Genomic DNA, 8,152 nt, shown 5'->3' on the forward strand with positions numbered 1-8,152 from the left:
AAATTAAATGGTTGACACATAATTGAGTTTATTTGTGTTGAAGAACTTCACATGTAACAACATCAGATCATAATTTCAAACACTCTTTACAATTAATGTAATTTTATAGAAGTGGAACTATTTATCACATTAATAAAGTCAAGTTGTTTTTATAACGCTCAACATTACAAATATGCCTCAAGGGGCTTTCCAATCTGTACAGCGTACCGTTACCTTTTTCTCCTTACATTTAGATCCTTAATTCATTTAGTACAGTATGTGTTTGAGGACAGGGCTTCAGAGTAAATTGCAAACTGCGGGACAACTAATTCAGCCCTTCAATTACTACACGGTACTTCATCTGCATCCATAAGTAAACAAGCTTCACAATTGTTGTAAGCCTGTGCAGAGAGGTTGTCTTAGAAGAGTTGGACCTCCCAGCAATCATGAAAAATAAGGCAGTAAAAATAGTTCAAAGAGCAATAACAGTGGTTCTCAGAAAATCCCTTTCATCATTTTTCTGCTGAACCTCTCCATCAGCAGAAAGAGCTTCGGCGGCACTGTACCATCATAACAAACAAAGACAGATTTAGCTGCAAAAAAAAGACAAAAAAACTTGCCGACGGAGTTACATACTCACTAGCCAGGAATGGTAATGACAATTCTGCAAAGCTCAGCCGTGATATATGTTGATTAAGTGCTGTCATGGTAACAATAGCATGTGATCAGCTTTGCTCGACGCCTGAAGCGTTTCATCTTGTCAACACCTGAAGCTATGGATTAGCAAAAGCCTTAAGTGTGGGTTGTCTGAGAATGCCCGTGTGACATATTGTTAAATGTCTGGCGGCTATTGAGCTTGTGGGGTATCATCTGCAGCCCACAAACAGGGCTGAAAGTGATGAATGATGGTGCTTGAAAAGACTTGTTTAGAGTTCAGTGAGACAAGCTATCCCAAATAGATTCGGAAGATCACATGTCGGCAGGAAACAGAGATATTCTTACTGAACCAAGGTTGTATGTGTCAGAGAAATTGTATCCAGCTTCCTGATGGAGTTCATTTTTCTCCCTCGTGCGTCTGATGCGCACCCCTAGGACTAGGGGATTTATGGGCCATTTCAAGACAAAAGTTACAGGGGTATTTTATAGCACATTGAACAGACCCTGGCAAGACAAAGACTTGTTTTCTGAGGGTGTGTTTAAGGTCTACACAACAGTGCAGTGCTGTTAGCAACTCCAGCCACAATGCGAAGCTAATTAACAAAAAAAGGAAGAAACGGTGGTAAGGCTGCTGCTGTGAGTGTAAACCTGTACACACTGAGTGAGAAGAAAATAGAAATCCCTGTGTGATAGACACAATGCAGAAAAACAGGCCTATAAAACAAATCACTTTACCATCTTTACTTTACTACGATCGCTCTGACTTGTTGTCTACAGTATACTCCGATGCGTATGATGCCCAAAGCCTTTGAATCCTTGAATCCATGCCGTATATTAGTGACATTTGTAGATCCCTCACATATGAACATTGTATATTTTATATTGGACATGTAATCTTTTAATTTTAATGTATGGAGTTACAAAATCTCATTCCATGGATTCTTGGTGAAGATGATAATTAAACTTGAAAGAACATCTTTCACTTGTGAGATCATAAATCACAACAATACTCTTCTGACTTTAATGGTCCTGATTCCGTTTTTATTGCTACACATCTCACAGAATCACATGTGTGATACTGAAAACACAGTCAGGTGAAATTGTATCTACATATTGTAATGTGTTATTCACAATAACCTCTGCCATGAAGGAAAACGTTATATTATTTCAACTGTGTTTTAATATCATCTTTAACTGCATTTTGTCTATGCTTTGACAAATTAATACCAGTGTATAGTTTATAGGGTTTGGAAGGAAGTTTCATAATCCTATCTGTACAAAAGAGAACAAAGCAAATGCTGGATTATTATTTACACAATATTAACAAGTTACCTGTATTATCAACATGATATCAATATCACATTTTAAAATATGATGGTTATCATTAACGCCAGTATGTTGCTGACGTATAGTAAGTATTTTTTCTCCTCTTCAATATATGTGAAAAGAGACAAGATGTCACATCAAGGTAATATATATATAGAAGTACTATTGTATGTACCTTCACATCATAGAGAAATTGTCTGACCCCTCAGCGTACCATGACAACAGAAAGCAGTTGTTTTTGATTGGTCAAAAGCTTAACCACTTCAATAAATCAGTTTGAAACTCGTATCAAACCATAGCAACAATACAGTTCTTACATTTCAATTATGTGTCACGCTGCTACAGGTAACTATTGGAACAGTATGAGGCCATGGTATAAGCATGTGTCAGTATAGGAAATAAGAAGAAAAACATACTTCTCCTATTCCTATTCAGTTAGATAGATAATGGCTTTTACACAAAGCCCTTGATGTTAGAGTAAAATAATGTAAATAAGAGTTGAATTCATACCCTGTAATGTTGACTGTTAGCAAGGCAACACCTGGGACCAGGAGTCGTAAAAGGCTCTAAATCAAAGTATTCAACCTTTAGTGACAGATCTCAGTCTATTAAAACCAATATATGCCACTTAGTGTCTAAGTTACTGCCCATCTGCGTGGCATTCCTGTTGCCTGCATTAACTTAGGATCCCATAAATCACATCAATACGGTTCTGACGTTAACGTGACTGACACATTTAAGGGCTGATTCAATCTTTATTGTGTGCGCTGCCTATCAGCATGAATCATGTGAGGGATACTAAAAACCCTCTGTTAAAATAGTTTGTCTGCATATCGGTAAAAAATATATGTTATATGTGTACTATTTGAATAACACATTCTGTGTTGTGTTGTTTTTATTTTGTTTTAATATGCAGTTACAGTAAAGAATGGTACATTAAATGTATAGGATGGTGGTGGGAGTATTTAAAACAGGCTTTTCTAGGATCAGGCCTATGGTTACATAATTAATTAAAAAAAACAACAACATCAAATTCGCCAGTGAGGCTGGATTAAATGTCTATTTTAATGCGTAAACGCAATGTTAGAAAATGCAAACAATATATTATAAACTGCCACTGATATAAGAGAACCAAAACAGAATGTGAGAAATTGTCTATTTGGTCTTAACTCAGTCTTAGAGTATAATATTTTCAGCCTATTCATACTATGTCTTGCCCTTTTATTTCTAAAATAGTTTATAGTGAGTTCAAGATAACCGCAAAGGCTGTCACCTATGTTGCTTTTAATCGATGCGACTCACAGTGATTATGTCATGATTTTAGTTTTTGTGTTCGGTTTCCTGTTTTATTTTGACATTTATTTTCTCCTTGTGCCTTACTTCCTGTGTTTTCCCTTTTGTGCCTGATTGTCTTATATTGTTCACCTGCTGCCCCTCTGTTTCACCTCCAGTGCTGCACAGTGCTGCAAACCATCTTCCTTTATGAAGGACGACTGACTTAAACGTGCAGACAGCAAAGACAGTATGATATGTTGATTGTTCAATTACAATTATATTATATATATATATATATATATATATGAAGCAAGTAATCTTTGCTCTGAAGTCGAATTAGCTTTACTGAACTGTGTCAAATGGCTGTAATAGTCTTTACAACTATATAAATCATGTAACACATTTTAATTAGAGTTCCTTAATTAACCCAAGTAAATAACATTAGAGTTGTATTTGCTTAATTTAAAAAAAGAAAGAAAACAAAATGTTGTGTTATTACCAAACTTGAACAGAAGAAAGGCAGAAGGCTTTCTTTACTGTTTCATACCTATTTGACTTGTGCCTTAACATTTGCATAGTGCAAGGCTTGTTGCATTTCATCTACTGAATGACATCAGAGCTAGATATGACTGAAGTATCGTGGTGGTAAAGGGGATTGGATATGAAATCTGAAATGCCATGACAAGTGAGTGACATGTGCTGCACACACAGCAGGACGTGTTGAAATCAACATCAACAATACATGTGTAATGGAGGTGACAACACTGTAAACCCCTCTGTGTGTGACACAACATTTTATAAACCAATCTAGAGTTAATGACACAGAGAATGAAGTGTTTTTATCATACAGCACAGTACAAATAATTGCTCTTCGCATTACCCAAGAGCATGAAATTATGGTTCCGAAAAATATACAAGTTTGGAATATTGCAAAGTTATAAGATTAAGGGATTTGGACAGCATCATCTATTATCCAGGGAGAGAGAGAGAAAGAGCTTTAAGTGAACAGAAAAATAAGTGCTGTTTCAAGCCCGTCTAAGCCTAAATTAACTACTAACAGTTTGACCTACTTCATACCCAGCGGGCCTGATTTCTCATATTTGCTGATGAGGCCAAAGAAGAAAGTCGCATTAAGTACAGGGAAAGAGGCTAGTCTTTGAAAAACAAATATTTGAGAAAGTGAATAAACAGAGCAGGATACTGTACGGAAATAACCTCAAACGGCCTTTTGACCTCGGCCTAACTGATACAACATCTTCTACTTGGCATGCTATGAAGAATAATGATGTTAAGTTGTATTAATTACTGTACCGCACATACTGAATTATATAGTGCTATCGGCCTTGGTTTTCATGCTATTTATAGAAGGCACTGGCAGTTTTGTCATTGCCAACATTACTTGAAATAAAAAGACCTGAAACAATCCTTGTCAGTTAGCCACTGTGCGGATAATCTATTTTTCATGGAATGGAAGCCGATGGGGATTTAATTTTTATTACTGCCAGGCACCCAGTTTTAGCGTCAGATCTATGAAAAACTAATATAAACACTAATGTGCACACACACACCCCCCCAGAAAGTAAACAATATTTAGGAAAAACAAACACCACCGCAAGCCCAGAGAGGAAATCGAGGCTCAGAACTAAATTCTTGGATGTAGCGGCGCTTTCCCCTAACGGCAGCCCAATCTGCTGGAACCTATCCCTATGGAGGATTTCTCATGAGCCATATGATCTCGCAGCCTCGCAGCCTCGCAGCCTCGCACACACACACACACACACACACACACACACACACACACACACACACACACACACACACACACACACACACACACACACACACACACACACACACACACACACACACACACACACACACACACACACACACACACACACACACACACACACACACACACACACACACACACACACACCACACACACACACACACACACACACACACACACACACACACACACACACACACACACACACACACACACACACACACACACACACAGGATATGTATTCATCAGACCGTGTTGCCATTAGGACAAACAGGTTTTATTTTGAAAGCCATCAATAAAGGCAGACAGCCATCAGTTGGTTGTTATTCACACCTCTCCAACAAATCCCAGAGGTTTACTGCTTTTTGTATTCAGAATATGATTGCCTGATTCTGTATGTATGATGACAAGCTAAGTACTGGAAATCGTGTCTCAGAGAGGGTCAGTTTTGCAGGATCTTTTCAGATTTCTGTGATATTTCGCCAGCAAAACTAATTTTCCCTTCAGGCCTTCATGTCTTGCATTAACCCTGTTAACCCCAAAGGAGCCAGGAATAGCAGTTCCACACAGGGTCTATAATAGGATAGTCCTGTTTGAGCACATCTCTTACTGTACATCATGCAGCCGCTAATTTTTGTATTACTGCACTGACAGAAAGATTTCAGCATGTGTCGACTAGCAACCTACGTGTTTATCTTTGCAGTATATTACCAGTTAAAATTCACTGACTTCAGTTCTATAATTACATTTTATATGTTTTTTATTTTTTTATTAGACAGCATATGTGACTTTTTTGAATTCCTAATGTACTGGACAAGCTTCAGTCGAAGATGTAAACTCATGTAAAATGATACACAAACAAAAAAGGACATCAGACAGTTACCATGGCTTAGTACAGTAGGCTATTTGATTGCTGTTTTTACTTTTTATATAACCTTTAGTAAAACATTTCTGTCCGAACGGTTGATTTTAACGTGATATAAATGAATTCTGATAAAAGGATTTTACAAATTAGCAGAAGATAGGTTTTCTTTTCACTGCATCATGATACAAATTTCTATCTACTCGTGTTGTTACTCTAAGATTACTAATGATATAATCAGATTTGACCAAATGGCAATTACATTGTGGGGCCAACACAGATTTGCAACTGTAGTGGAGATACTTTAGTTTGATTCAATTTAATTTTACATGTAAATTAAAACATTTTTCTAAGACTGATTGGATGATTTCGGGTTGTTTTTTTTATATTAAAGCTTCAGCAGTACTCTGCAGTACAGCTGACTAGCTCAGACACATCGCCGCCGCAATAACTTTCTGACAGATGTGGAGGGATCAGACATGATCTCTATGATCAATTCGTCGGGTCTACGGGTAAGCTCGGCTGCAGTTGAAGCTGGCATTAAGAATTTATTGTGCCTCTGAAAAGTAGCTGTAAAAACAGAAGTTTTAGAGAAGAATGAACAGTAAAGTATGTGTTTTGACCAGGGCTCTCTCTGGTTGACACAGTCTTTAATTTAGTTGTTGAATTAAAAAGGCGTTTGATATAGGGAGATCTGGTATAACTGTTTTTGTCACAGCTGTTATATTATGAAGTTGATATTCATGTTTTTTAGACCTCATTTCAGAGCCAGGAGCTGTCTACAGTGTTGTGAAGAATGCAGCTCTGTTTGACTGAATCCCTCTACAATGAAGGTATTGAAAACCCAAACCAGATGATCAATGAAAGACTCTATTCGTGCCTTTAAGTTATGTTGTTACCCAGCATAGATTAATGAAATCTTCTGTTTTGATGTAAGCAGAAAGTGGAACATTTCTGACATTAATCATTTTGGCAGAGTCCGGGGGCCTTTCTCATTTCACTCATTTCCCCTCCTCGACGCCTCGAATCCTCGGTCCTCCGGTAGCCATGTTGAAGGACATCTCATTTCTCTAAATGCACTTCGAGGATCTATATAATCCAGGATACACTGATGGGTCCTCCGCGGATGTATTTCCAACAACAGCAATGTTTAAAAGAGTCGTGACGCACAGCCAGACTGATCTCAGCCAATGACAACTCTGCATGCATCCCCTGGATATTATTTTATTAACTGCTTTCATCGCGATGTTTACAGTGAGAACAGCTGTGAGGTCCGTGTAAAATATATATCACTCAGTATAACAGGCCTACATTACTCTCTTTATTTGTATGCTTTAGTTTAGTAATATCTACAAACAAAGAGTCGATATTTTAGATAACCATTTAGTGCTTCACATAATAAAATACACAACGGCTGTAGCCTGATATATATGATATGCTTTAGGAGCTGTAGGTGCATGTGGTACAGTGTGTAGGTGCGTGTTGTACAGTGTGTAAGTGCGTGTGGTACAGTGTGTGTGTGCGTAGATGCGGCGGACAGACAGGTCTCAGTTGGTTTGGTGTCCTATGCTTACTTTTAATACTTGTAAATAAAACGTTTGGCCCGTAATTTCATTTCCTCATTGTAGCGACCAGAGAGGGAGGGGGGGATATATCCAGTCTCTGATAGTGTTACGTTATTATGAGAGTGCTCTCATACTTTGAGATCTGAAATTGTATATATTTATATAAATATATATGTGTGTGCGTGTATATATGTCCGCATCTGTAGCCTGTTATTGTCTCATTATACCACACTGTGAATGAATTAAAAGTAAATATATAAGTCATCATGATTGAACACAGTTCTGTCCATCAGACAGAGTGCTGTGCCTCCTGTCATCATTAATGGACGTCTCTTTAAAATGACTGCTCAGCCTCAGAGGAGAGGATTTCTCAGTTCTCTAACCGCCTGCAGCTTCCCCTCCTCTCTCCTGGGTTCCCCTCCTCGACTCCTCCGCTCGCATCTCCTGTGGGCGGGACTAAGACACGAGGATAGGAGTCGAGGAGGGGAATTAGAGAAATGAGAAAGGGCCCGGGTCAGGTTCAGCCCAATCTACTATTCTATGATTTCTAGTTGAAAACAAATAAAACATTCATAGCAAAAACTCAAGAGTGCTCTAGTTGGCTTGAGTAAGGCAAAGCCTAAAATAAAAGTTCAAAATTCCATGCGTACAGGTTTTCTTTTAAGGATGATGACTATTCAGAAATCCATATCTCT

The sequence above is a fragment of the Trematomus bernacchii genome, unplaced genomic scaffold (assembly GCF_902827165.1).
Source record: "Trematomus bernacchii unplaced genomic scaffold, fTreBer1.1, whole genome shotgun sequence".
Taxonomy (NCBI): domain Eukaryota; kingdom Metazoa; phylum Chordata; class Actinopteri; order Perciformes; family Nototheniidae; genus Trematomus; species Trematomus bernacchii.